Here is a 14774-nt window from a genome sequence, read left to right on the forward strand (position 1 = left end):
GAGGGATCGGCGTGCAACAAGATTGGAGCTGAAATAAATTTTTTCTTAAGACTGATGAAGGCTTGTTCGGCTTCCGTGTTCCACTCAAATTTGACTCCTTTCTTCAGCAAACGGGTAATTGGCACAATCAAATGAGAGAATCCTTGAATAAAGCGTCTATAAAAATTGGTGACTCCAAGGAACCTTTGAATTTCTTTAATATCTTTTGGAGAGGGCCAATTCTCAACTGCTTGTACCTTTCCCGCATCCATTGTAATGCCCTGTGGGGAAATGACAAATCCCAAAAACTCAACCTTCGTTGCACTGAACACACATTTCTCTAATTTGACAAACAACTGGTGGGTTCGTAATCGTTCTAACACCCATTTCACATGTGTAGGGTGTTCTTGTGGGTCTTTAGAATAGATCAAAATATCATCAAGATAAATAATTGCAACCTTATCGATCAAATCCCCCATGATGTCGTTGATGAAATGATGGAAGACTGCAGGGGCGTTGCACAACCCAAAAGGCATGACACAATATACAAATAGGCCAAACTTGGTCCTGAAGGGCGTTTTCCATTCATGCCCTTCTTTCATACGGACTAAATGGTATGCTCCACGCAGATCTAATTTCGTGAAAATCTGAGCTTCTTTTATTTGATCTAACAAAAACGGAAATCAGAGGTAGAGGATATCGATTCTTGATAGTGACTTGATTCAAAGCGCAATAGTCTATACAAGTTCGGAGATTCCCCTCCTTCTTAGGGATGAAGAACAAGGGAGAAGAAACTGGAGACTGTGATGGTCTGATAAACTCGTTTGCCAGGTAGCGATCTAAGTAATCTTTTAGATGTTCATTCTCAGCCTCAGTTAACGCATAAATGCGACTGCAGGGTAGCACTGCTCCTGGTTCCAAATCGATGGTACAGTCGTACGAACGATGAGGTGGTAAAAGTTCCGCTTCTCGCTCACTAAAAACGGTTGCAAATTCTTTATATTCTGTAGGTATTTCAAAGGAGTCGATAACCCCAATCGACTGACCTCCGGAGGATAGCAACAAAGCTTGAGATGGTTCAAACGACCTCTCTTCCAACTGATAGCAATGTTCTTTACAAAAGGTGGACTGCATCTTCACAGTACGATTTTCCCAATCAATTGTGGGGTTATGGATGGACAGCCACGGTAATCCAAAAATGAGCTGAAACTGTGGAGCGTCAATGAGATTAAACTGTAAAACCTCTCGATGACCATCAGTTTGAATTAGTTCTAAACACTCCTTTCGTATTGCCTGAATTCCCATTCGCTTCGCATACTTGATGTCAGAAAAATTTCCAGTCGCCCCAGAATCCAACATAGTTGCAACACCACAAATAATGTGTTCCCTGAACTTCAAGGTCATGTGAAGTATGACATGTGGGGTCATGGACTGGAGGGTATTCATAACCATATGAGATTCGGGAGCCGTCTTATCTTCTTCCATCACCAGAGCGGCTCTGCCTACTGATGGTTCGAATTGTTTCCCTTCATCGGAGACTTTGGACGTTTTGGGCATTCCTTTACAAAATGGCCAGAGGCCCCACAGTATAAGCATAATTTCTTTAAACGCCGTTGTTCCTTTTCTTCCTTACTCAAAGGCCCACGGACTGCTCCTATTTGCATGGATTCAACGTCATTGTTCACTCCTGATGTCTTACCACTATCAACTCCAATCCTATCAAAACGGGGAAAGTTCACCTTCCAATCCTTCTTCTTTTCTCCCCTACGTTCTGAATTACGGAAATCCAACTCTAACACTAAATCCACTAAAGCTGAAAGTTCAGTGGGACGATTGGGTATTTGTGGCAGGACATCTTTAATGTCATCACGTAATCCTCGATAGAAAAGAGCAGCTCTTCTCCCTTCTGGCCAATTAGTCTCAAAGATCAACTTGTTAAATTGCGTCAAATAAGTAATTAAGTCTTTGGATCCTTGGCGAAGCTCAAGGAGTTCGTTATCAGTAGCCTGGGATATCCGCCTCCTGTCAAAAATGCGGAGAAACTCGCTCTTGAATAAATCAAAATCATAAAGTAAGGGGTCATCTTTGGTGACTAAGGGTATTGACCAATTGGCTGCATCCCCTCCTAAATAAGACAAAACAAAGGCAACCTTCGACTGGGCATCACGAAACAGGTTAGAGCGACACATGAAATGTAAAGAACATTGTGTCAAGAATAATTGAGCTTTCTGAGGGTCACCTTGATATCTTTCTGGTGCCGCTAATGGGATTAATGGGGACACTGAGTGAATAACCTGCACCACCGCCTTGGGATCTGTACTCGAACTACTTTTACTAGAGGTGGAGGCACCTGCCACAGGAATTCCTAATGCTAACCCCTCAACCTTTTGGAACAACATTTGAGTCTCTTGACGAGATGCCAATAGCTCTTGTGTTAAACTTTTATTTTCTTCTCTAACTGCGCTTATATCCCGCTGTATTCCTGCAAGGATTTCACCCAAAGCTTTAAGATTCATCCCCTCCGTCATTCTACTCAGGCAAAGTTAATTCTTGGGCACTTCAATCTGTCAGGTTCCCAAAAACTTCGCAGGAGCAGAAGAGATGCTGGTCCCAATCTCCCATCCACCGGTGCCGTCGCTTCTCAACAAGCAACTCCACCAATGAGGGGGAAAAGGGGAAGTGGAATGAGAGAAAGAAGAGACACTCCGACTACTGCTACCACCCTTGCCGCTCGTTCAGGATTCTTCGGTAGAGTATCTCCTGGTTAGTGGTGAGGGTGCCTAATACATGAAAGGAGAGAGCATAAACATCCACAACAACCTCCACTACCGTTTACATTCTATAATCAAGTTAGAGCTTGTCCTACCAGCTGATTTGGGAGTTCCCGCCTCTCTTCTATTTATGAATGCAATAGGAAGTTTTCTCTCTGAGGGAAAGAAATCAATGAGTGAGACAAGTTCCTATTACTTCTTATTCAGTCGATAATTGTCATTCCCCAACCTGCTTATACCTGAGACTCTTCCTATATTCAATTAAACAAAAAGATTCTATCAATGTGCATCGGTGATAAATTTTAATTTTTGGGTTTTTGCAAAATTATAAGTGTGGTGTTGGGCTCTCTCTCAGATTGGTGAGACGAGGGCACTATGTGCTTTTAAAATTCCCCTCACACCCTAAGAATCCCTTAGTGTCATGCTTCATCTTTGGGGTCTTCCCGTCCCTCTACGGGGCGGGGCGTGCTACGACCTACGGATTACGTGGGAGCACTGTTTTTGTGACAGAAGGCTATGTGTTGGTGCAGTGTTGGTGATGTCCGTGAAGTGTAGGGACCTATTTATGTGAGTAAAAAGTTAAAAATTCCCTGGCTAGTAGAAAAAATAATTTATTCGCTTCTCTGGCTGGGAATGTTAAAAAGGGGTTGTGTGGTAGAGCTATTAGCTAGCTACCAGGTCGACATGTTTCACAGGCAGTCCCCTACTGCCTGCTCATCAGGACCTCTGATGGTCCCTACTAAATGATACTCAGTTCTAAAGTTATTAGCCTAGAGTCCTACAAACTGGTAGCAAAAATAGGCTGTCAGTTTGAGCTTCAGGGCATGAGTTGGCCCTAGGTGAAGCGTAGTAAAATTTCCAAAAAACTTATTTGAAAATATTGACACATTGGTCTCCGTAAGAGAAAAGGGAAAAAAAGGGAAGACTATAAACACATACAAATATGGCACATAGTTCACAGCGTCCTCATTTTGTCCATGTTACCATTATTTGCGAGGTAACTATTTGCAACGCATGTACATTTGAGCTGCATTGGAAAAGGCAATAGATTTATGCAACGATTTCTTGCCAATGATTGTTTGCTCCTTCTTTGGAGCCTGTCAAATGTAAAGACAAACACAGAATCTCGACATTAACACACACACATGTGACTCAATACATATAGGAAGGCACCCGTTGGATGAGTGTCCTGAGATACAAAGAGAATGTTTTTTTGCGATCGGGTTACTTGTTTATCGCGTTGCGATTGCAAGTGGAAGATGAGTCAAAGGAAACATAGATATACATACTTTCCAGGTCTAGGTTGCGTGCCTCATGAGCCGGCAAAACCGAGGGTTTTCAACGCGGTCAACTGAAAGAATAAATAAAGCCGCACCCTCCCATCAATTACGTTATTCAGAAATTCGTTTTTACCTCGTTGCTTGAGAAGACCAGATTTTTCAGACTTTTGGTCAAAGTCTCCTACTTACGTTACCGCATGTGTGCACTGCCTTAATCCCACCCTCGTGCCGCTCCGAGGAAACACCAGCTTCACGCAGTTGTCATCTTTTGAAAGAGAATGCTCGTTTTGCAATGTCATCACCGTCTAGCAATTTCAGAAACTAGTGGGCTAACCCAAAATGGCCGCTTACCGCGGAACACTTCCTGGTTAGTTCAATTTCCGCGAGTATTTCTTCTGTTTTCATAACGAAAATGTTACTGTTGGATTCCTTTTAATTTTTGTTCTGGTCTGACTGATATATTAACTTTGTGTTTTTTTTAATAATATTCTTTTTCGAAAATACTGCGAAAGGGATTACATCTCAAAAGTTCAAGTATCTACATGGACTGATGTCGTGATGGAGCATAATCTCGGAGGGATTGTATGAACAGAGGTTGTGATTAATACTGCTCAATGTTTAAACTAGCAGATGTTTATTTCTGGCTTATACTCCTCCGTTGGGTATCATACAGACCCAAGCTGGAGTTTGTTAATAGTTTGCAAGTTCTCCACGGACCCTCATATTCGGCCCCAAGGTATATCATCGTTCAGGCCTTTTTTGTTGGACTTGATACGGAACACCCACCTCTGTTCTTTTTCTAGGAGGTGTTCTTCTCTTGCGACCAATTCAATTATTGTCCAGGAAATGTCCTCTGCTTTGTGGCCGATTTCCAGGAAATGGTTGGTCAGTTTTGTGCTGGATTTCTTGCATTTAATGGTGCTTTTGTGCTCTCCTATCCTTATTTTTATGGCCCGACTGGTCATGCCCGCATATTCCAAGTTACATGGGCACCTGATACACGACGTTTGAGCTGTTACAATTGCTGAAACTTCTCTGTTCCCGCGTACTGCCATCATTGAAGGTGAGTTTGGTACTTTTCTTAGTCAGACAACAGACCTTACAATTGCCACAGGGGTGGTGGCCTTGTGCGAAGTTAGGGTTTCTCGCAAAGTTGATTCGGTCAGTTTTTGGTCTTGTATGTACCAGCAAGTCTCTTATGCTCTGCGCGTTTTTGTGTGAGAAGATTGGTTTTGGTAATTGGAGGTTGCCACTGTTCAAGATACTCCAATTCTTGTTGATGATCTTAGTCACCTGATTGGAGCTTGTGTTATATGTGGTTACACAGATTGGTCTTCGCTCTTCCTCTTTCTGAATTTTCTCCTCAAGAAGGCTTTCTCTGCAGTTATTCCTTGCTCGTTTGTATGCTTGGTCAATGATTCTTTTGGGGTATTGGCATGTTTCCAGCTTCTTCCGTAGGTCTTTGGATTGGAGTTTGAAATTGCTGATCTCTGTACATTAGCAAACAATTTTTCGAGGTGCTTTTAAAGTGTGTGGTGGTCATCAGCCTACCATCTTTAGGAAAGATGTTTAAATCCAGAAAAACTAGATTACTGTTCGAGGTAGTACTTGTGAACTTTAGGAAATCGTCCTGTGAGTTCAACCATGTTAAGAACTGTTTGGAGGTTCTTTCATCTCCATCCCAGATGATCAGGATATCATCGATGTACCTCTTCCAGGTTTTGATATTATTCCTGAAAGGGTTTCTTTGGTTCAGTATCCTGGTGACCTCCAGATGGTGTACATAGAGACCAGCTATGCTGGGAGCAAAAGTGCTCCCCATCCTGGTCCCGTGCTTCTGGAGGTATATGGTACCCTCATACTCAAAGAAGTTTTCTTTCAATGCCAATGAACAACACTCCATAATTACGTTGCGTGGAGTCTGGTAGTCCCATTCCTCCTTGAAGAGCACATCCTCAATGATTGTAAGGGTTTCTTGGTGTGGCAGACTCGTGTAGAGACTTTCCACGTCACAGCTAATTAGAAGCTGGGTGTTAGGATCGAAAGTCTGGTCTTCCAGTAGGTTCAACACATCTTTTGTATCCTTTAGGTATGTGGATGTCCGTTGGACCATTGGTCTTAGAAATGCGTCTGCAAATTTGGAGACAGGTTCCAGAATTGATCCGATCCCTGAGACTATCGGGCGTCCTGGTGGATTGTGTAGGCTTTTGTGGATCTTTGGCAATGTGTACAGGTAGGGAGTCTTTGGATTTTTTTGGCATAGGAATTCCCCTTCCTTTTTCGTAATCCAATTGTGGGCCAAGGCTTCCTCCACCATAGTGTTAATCTTTGTTCTTATTTTCTCAGTCGGGTCTTCTCGGAGGATCTCTTAATTTCGTTGATCTCTCAGAAGTCGCATGCATTCGTTGTCGTATTGTTCCTTGCTCTGTATTACCGTGGCACCCCCCTTATCAGCTGGTTTTATCACCATTTCTTTGTTGCTGCTCAATTCGCGCAGAGCTATTCGTTCTTCTCTAGAGATGTTTTGGTACACTTGTTTATTCATTGGGTTCAGTTCTTCAAGCTCTTTCATAACAGCATTCTCGAATGCAAGTAGTTCTATGGGTAATGTATTATCCATCGGGGTAAAATTGGATCTCGGTTTAAGTCCTGTATCTCCTTGGTTTTCATTTTCCTCTTTATCTTTAAAGAAGACTTGGAGTTTCAGGCGTCTCATAAACTCTTGTATTTCCTTACATAGATGGAATTTGTCCAGGTTGGCTGTGGGAACATATCCAAGTCCCTTCTCCAATACTTTTTTCTGGGGTTCAGACAGTTCAATGTCTGTGAGGTTTACCACTAGGCTTGCTTCTTCGATGCCCCTGTCATGCTCCTCGTGGACACTCTCGGGGGGTCCTCCGCTGCGGTGTCCCAATGCACATTGGTTCCTCTCCTGTTCCTTCCTTTGTTCCGTCCCTGGCGCGCCCCTAAAAAAGACGACGTGTGGTTGAAATATCCATAGTCTTGCTGTTGGTAACCCCAAGGTGGAAAGGGCCCCTGTGGGTGCTGGAAGGGTGGCGGACCATATCCTTGCTGCGGGTACATCATCTGGGGAGGATAGTTGTTCCATCCTCTTGTGCCTCGGTACTTTAGTCGGCGAAAGTTTCTTCCTCTGCCATGTTGCCCAGGACTTCTATTCCTACTGGAATCCGAGCTATTGGATCCGGTATCTGATGATTCATCCTCTGTGGTATTTTCACGAGATGGTTTATAATCATCTTTAATGTATGGATAAGTTCTTTCCTTGGTCCATCTGCTCGTATCTTTCTTAAGTTTCTCGTATTTGCTTTGTTTGAGAGAAGTTTCAAATTCATTTAGTGTCTTATTTAGTTCATCTAGGTATTTCTTCAGATTGGCAGGAGATTCATAATTCTTTAGTCGTACTTCAATCGTTTGTATCTCTACTTTCAGGTCTGACACCAGTCTACTTGCGGTCTTTATTATCAACACAATCCAATCTCGTGTGCATCGCCACGAGATTTGGGACCAATCGATTTTGAACGTTTTATCGTCCAAAAATATGAAAGGTTCATTGCGGACAATGAGGCCTGACGGAGCAGTGTTAACTTTGAGGTACTCAGACATCAGTAACCAGTGAATTGCTGTCTTGATTTGAGTTCTTCTTAGTTCCTCCAACTCATTCCAATCATTGTTTCTTGTTGAGGGGCCTCCGCAGTTTAGACCTTCAAAAGTCCCTACGGTTGCCATTAGGTTAGAAATTTCATCCTCGGTAAAAGCGAGGCCCAGATCAGCCATCTTTTGAGTTCAGATAGTATATTCGTTCACTTCTATCCGTCCACTCGTCGGGCGCCTATCAAATGCAGAATCACGTTGTGTGCTTCAAGAAAAAGTGTCTTTTGAACTTCCGCAGCTGTGCGCTGCCACGAACTCCAAAACAATAGAGGAAGTACAGAGGAAATGATAGAATCACCCTCCTTGCAGATCCAATTAAACAAAAAGATTCTATCAATGTGTATAGGTGATAAATTTTAATTTTGGGGTTTTTGCAAAATTATAAGTGTGGTGTTGGGCTCTCTCTCAGATTGGTGAGACGAGGGCACTATGTGCTTTTAAAATACCCCTCACACACTAAGAATCCTTTAGTGTCATGCTTCATCATTGGGGTCTTCCCGTCCCTCTACGGGGCGGGGCGTGCTACGACCTACGGATTACGTGGGAGCACTGTTTTTGTGACAGAAGGCTATGTGTTGGTGCAGTGTTGGTGATGTCAGTGAAGTGTAGGGACCTATTTATGTGAGTAAAAAGTTAAAAATTCCCTGGATAGTAGAAAAAATAATGTATTTCCTTCTCTGGCTGGGAATGTTAAAAAGGGGTTGTGTGGTAGAGCTATTAGCTAGCTACCAGGTCGACATGTTTCACAGGCAGTCCCCTACTGCCTGCTCATCAACCCCCGCTGAAAGGTCTTGTCGAAGTCTCCCGTCATAAACGTAGACGCGGAGAGACGACCTAGAGATTCTTTGAAGAAATTACTTTAATTAGCACCAACGCAACTCCTGTCAAGAGTTCGACACGGAGCGACGGTGCCAAGCTGCTGCTCAGAAACTAAACTCGTTGAAGTGCGCAGTTAGAATCTCACGCACGCACTATGTACACTAGACTGTGCAGCCGCTTCAAACTGACAGTACATGCGGCGGCCATCTTGGGGGAAAGGAATGCGCCTATTTACAATACTCCCAGACATTTACTCGGCTGGGCTTGATCCGAACTCGCTTTCTGGGGAACCCTTTCTGTAGAAGAATAGAAGCCAAAGTGTGTTTCCTGACAGGTGCCACCTCATCACATGGATCTACAGATCCATCATAGAACTCACTGCCACACCGCTCAAGTAGCTCCGAACAAAATGGGAAGAGAAATTTGGCCGAGCACTACATGATAAAGAATGGCTGACAGCCCTAGAGCGCCATAAGAAAGTATAGCGAAATCAACGCTTCAAAAATATCCAGTTTAACATATTACACCGAGCGTATCTCACACCAGCGAGGCTCAAGCGATTTTACCCTGAAACACAGTTCGAATACCCACAATGCCACCTGCCCAGTGCCACATTTGTGCACATGCTCTGGACATGCCCCACGTTGCAGTCATACTGGTTAAAAATACATATCATACTGCAAACAACCACAGGCCTGGCAGGCTTCGACATATTGCCAGCTTGCGACCTGGGTATATTTAAGCGCCAGAAAAAGAAAAAATAGAAACGCGACTCGCATTTTTAGCCTTCCTCCTAGCAAAATAAAGCATCACATTACATTGGTGCTCACCTACAGGTCCTCCGATAGAGGCATGGAGGGGGGCAGTTATAAAATGGGGCTTTGCAGAAGAAGACGCAATCAGACTGGAAGAAGCACGAGGGATACGTTGCTGCTCTGTATCCATCAAATATGCAGAGCGCCTCCAAAGATTCAAACAAGCACACAGGACACCCACAGAATCCCCGGTGGCCACCCTGGTGACGCCGTGCCCCGCAAGTCCTAGCAACCTGCACACAAACGCTTGTGGGGAGCCAGCTCCTCCCATCCCCCACCCCTTCACAACACATGCAAGAGCCACAATAAAAGATTACGGCCCACGTGTAATCAGGGCACCGAAACCAACACACTACCACGAGCTCTAAAGCCCATCCCCAGCTCCACCTTTCAAGTTACACCCCAGTTGGTTTATTGAAAATAAGACTCGTATGCAATCCATTTCAGCAGCAGAGATACACGGGCGATGCTCAAGAACCAAAAACTATACTATAGACCCAGGTTACTCCCAAACTTACATCCCACATACATCAGACACAACACACCCAAACACTCAGACAAACTAACCGTATTACACTCTGGCAACATAATGTACCTAAAAGTTAAATAATTGCAATTGATGTTGTTTCTGTATACTCTGTCTGAACCTGAAAACTCAATAAAAAGGTTTACAAAAAAAAAAGTGGGGGTCGCCAGCGGTAGCAAGCTGCCACCTGTGACTTTCCCTCTGCTGCACAAACCACTGTCCTTGAGACCCCTGGCCTCAAAGGTAACCACTGAGATAGCAAAATTTGGTAACCAGAGGCCCAAGTCTGCTGCCCAGAGCTTAGCCTGTAACAAATCTTTAAACTAAGGAACTGCTGTGTTGTCTGAAGTCTCCAAAATCTGATTATCTTTATTGATAAACCTGCTGTTCAAATTCTGCAAGATCTGAACTTTTTTCTCTTGGTGGAACACTCTGGGGTAGGCCTGGGCCTGAGCATTTAAAACTATGTTTGAACATTTAAAATAATACATGAATATATGATGATTGTGCCTAGGCATTAGAGGCAACAACTCATTACATGTAGTTGTACTTAGGCATGCAATTGCTGTACTGGTGTATATGATGGCTGACCCGGGACATAGTCTGTCATCTCATTCATAGATATGTGGTTGCAAACTAAAATACACTTTTATGAGCTTTCATAACATTCTAGTGATTTTATTGATCTTGCACTTGTAATTTACTTTACTTGAGTGTCCGTAACTGTAAGGTTATGTGACACAATTCCCTGTGGTAACAAGTGGGAAGTGAGAATTTTTTTGCTACTCCTGGCACTCGACGCCCATGAGTAACAGTAGGGAAAGTGTTGGACTTTGGAGGAGTTAAATTTCCAACTTCCAATGTATTCAACAGTAGAGAAAGTGTTGAACTGGGTACGATTTATATATACCATATCGAACTCACAATTATTTTGTAGAAAACCCTGAAATACTTAACAACAATACATTTCTAAATCATATTTTATATATATTATTGCATACAATATAACTAACAAAATACAAAATTACAGAATTGAATATAAAATATTTAAATAAAGATATCACTTAAAGTATACAAATAAAACGAAAGATAAGTAAAGAAAAATAAAAAAAATAACATTTTACATTATTAAAATGAAACACAGAAAATTTCTAATCAAATAACACAAATCATTTAAATAATACACATTAATATATACATAAATAGTTATGAATACAAAAAGAATTAAGATTACCAATTCATTAGAAAAATTTATTTTTATTAGCTTCCCACTCTATTCACCTACAAACCCAACAACCACTACTAAAATATAAATTAGAAACAAAGTTATAAAAATTAAAATATACATTACAATTTACAAATTAAAAATACATAAATGAAATATTTAAACTATTAAAAAATAATTGAATACATATTCGATTTACAATAAAAAATATTGGAATATAAATGTAATGTATTATTCATTAATTAACATACTACTCTGTTGCCGTACAAACCCAACAACCCACTACTAAATTATAAATTACTAACATATAATTAAAAAAAATGTAATTAACAAATTAAACTTAAACAAATAGAATAACAACTAAGCTATTTACATAATTAATATTGACTTAAACATTTACTTAAGAATAAAAAAGAAATAACATTAAAATGTAATTAAGCATAATTAACTTTCCAACCATTGCTTACAAACACAACAATCTGCTACTACATTATAAATTACTAATTCAAGTTAAAAAAAATTAAAAATTACAAACAATTAAAACAAATTAATAATAACCATACTAACAATACTAACAGTATAAATCAATATACTTGAAACTTCTTGGTAGGTGGTTATATAGGTGCTCCTGGGCAATGCGTAGGTAAGTACACTCTAGTACTGAGTGAGGATTGCGGTGCATAGGGCTGGGAGAGCCACCCTCCTCCCAAAAGTGTGAATATCCACTGGTAAAACAAAAGAACAGTCCCCTGCACACACTAACAGTATATCAATTATATCAATAACAATGTGACAAAAGTTTGAGCCTTTGCTGGAACATGCGCTTCAGTTTATTCACAACAGTCTTAGCCAACAAGTGTTTCGTCGTGCTTACGGTTGTGCACAGCGACTTCTTCAGGGCTATACTCAATACGTGAAGATCCTTAAATCTGGCTGTATTTCCGTCCCGAATAGGATTCAATAGAGTTCAATGTTAGACACACAATTAAGAATGCACATATCTTGTGCCCAGAAATAAACCCTCCTATTCACAGTGTATGTATCCTGAATGTGTTTCCCAATGAGGAGTCCCTTAAACGAGGATTTAGTAGTAGTGCAAGTTTATTCAGGCATGAATAAATAAAATCCATGGTGCATTGCCCCCACTCGATGCAGGTTATGTTAAAGAAAATAACCGGCAGCCATATCCTTGCCGGTACTAATACGAGACCTTTGCCTCTGTGATGAACAGAGCTCCTTCCGGCGTGTACGCTGGAGACCAATCAATATACTAACTGATAGGTGGAAAATAAATAGGAAAAACAACATTTATTTCTCCTTTTTAAATGTAAACAATATTAAGTACAACAATATTCTTCAAAAATGATATTATATACCCCAAAACATATATTCTTACCATAGATATTCTGTTCCACAATATTTTGGTAGTCACAATATTTTTCACATGCTATTCATGTCACACAATATTTTCACTCTGATACTTTGGTCATTCATCGAGGAAGTGTTCACTGTTCCCCCTGTGCTGTAAGAGGGGCTCAGTTGGCGGGGCACTGCCAGGGCTGGGATGCGCTTGCAGCCTAGTCATCCAGTTTTAATAAGGCAGGGGAGCTTCCCAGCCGGGGATACAACTCCTCGCAACCCGTAATTTAGACCATAATAGGCTCACATAAATTAAGAGCAGCTTTATAGATGTTCCTGTTTGTGGATGGTAAGCCTGATCTCTGACAAATTAAATAATTGCATTGGCTTCAATATCGCCTTTTGAGGTTTCTTAGTCCCCTGATATCCTCTTGTGAAGTGTACATCGGCTAGTTAAATCACCAAAGCACAAATGACTTACAGCACCATGTTGGATTTGAAATGTAATACTTTGGCCATGTGCAATTACTGTGCTCTATCCCTCTGTTTAAACCCCTGTTCTTTTTATGTTAGCATGCATGGCGCCATCTGTATTGGCGCCATATTGTTTCATATTGTTTCAAAGCCAAGATCGAATGTCTGTCTCTGTAAGGCTTGCCTCCGAGAGCAGGTCACCCCACCCCTCTCATACGAGGTCTTCAAGATTGAAGCTTTGCAGTCCTAGTGAATGTGCTATTCATTGTTATGTGTTTTTGCTATTAGATGTGCCTGTTCTCACAGTTTTGCATAGTAGAGAGCTGCTGCCTGGCCTTGAGATTAGGATGGCGTGTTCTTTGGCAGGTGGCACAGCCCATCTTATGTGTTTCCCATTGTTCACAATGGTCTGAGCTGGAAAATTCCAGTTTGGGCGGGTCTCTGAAAGTGCAAGAAATGTATAATTGGTGTGACTAGGGGGAGAGAGATCAGACCCCTCAACGGTTCTCTTCGGGGGCTGATCAGATTGGGCTCCGCTGCAGTGTATTTCTAATAAACTAATTGGTTTATATTCTCTGCTGTCTGACTGGCTCTTCATTATCTGGGAAGGCATATAGGTGGTCGTGAGCGGTCCGAGTTACCCGTTTCAGGTCACTTCATTCATTTGGCGCCCAAACAGGAACCCTCCATTCGAGTGTCCCATCCTCGCTCTTAACCGGCTGTCAGGAGTACGGGGGTATGTCTGGTCGGATAGGCGGATCAGGGTACCCTGCATGATAGAGCCTTGTACTCACGGCTGCCCGCCTGCCTGATCGGGCAAATCCTCGTTTAGTGGTCATACTGGCTGTGGTCCTAAAAAAGGCAGAACCCTTGGAGTTGACATTTGTTCAGAAGAATCGGCAGTGGAGAATAACCTTGCTTGACCTGTCTGCACGAGGTGAGTTGCTTTGTTCTTAGTACCTTTGAAAACGGCCTGATGACTGTTCTTGGTTTGTTTGAACTTGGTGGGTCTGCGGACCTCTGAGATACAGAGTGTTTGCGAATGCTCTGCCAGGCCACTTGGGAATTTGGTCTACTTTTGAAAAGGTCTGGGACTAGAGCCTGTCTCCTTGTCTTGGTACAGTACTAGACTGTCTTTGGGTGCAGTCTGCAGGTTTCCTCTTGGTCTTGTTCCGGTATAGTCTCCAGGTTGCTTTGAAATTGGTGTGGTCTGTGGACCGATTGCTGGTTTGGGGTGTTTTGTCAAGTGTTGGTAGTGACTTTGTTTTCTCTGTGTGCCAATACCTTGTTTTAGCAAGCTTTGCTCTTTTAGGTGTCATTGTTGTTCTGCTGATGCTCGTTTGGAGGAAAGGCAGCCAGCGCCACCAGAAGGCACTCCAAATTTTGATATGTATGTGAAACATGGCCTTTGCCGTACTATGTTTAGAACGCTGTGGCACAAGTATACTAGGGACAATGCTGAGTTACAGTGGCCTTTAACTGGTTCTTTTGACAAACAAAAATTTAATTTGCTGCAATTCAACTATTCAAATTGTTTGCAAAGCGAAGTAGGCAGTCTCTGTTCTACAACCTCCAGGTAAGGCAAAAGGAAGCCAAACAGAGAAGGAGGAGAGTGGAGAAAAAGGTTAGGAGAATGACGCAGTAATGTAAAAGGCTGTAGCATATGAGAGGGAGAGGACAGAAAAGGGTATTGAATGTGCTGATAGAAAGTTTAGGTTGCAATGTGATAAGTCTTATTTAACGCGAGAGGAGGGGGATCCTTGCGTGGAGGATCTGTTGGATACTTGGCCCACTCCCCCATATGCCCCACAAAGGGTAACTATGCCGGTTATATTTGTGTCATCAGTTGTTCTT

Source organism: Lissotriton helveticus, chromosome 2_1 (genome assembly GCF_964261635.1).
Source record: "Lissotriton helveticus chromosome 2_1, aLisHel1.1, whole genome shotgun sequence".
Classification (NCBI taxonomy): Eukaryota; Metazoa; Chordata; class Amphibia; order Caudata; family Salamandridae; genus Lissotriton; species Lissotriton helveticus.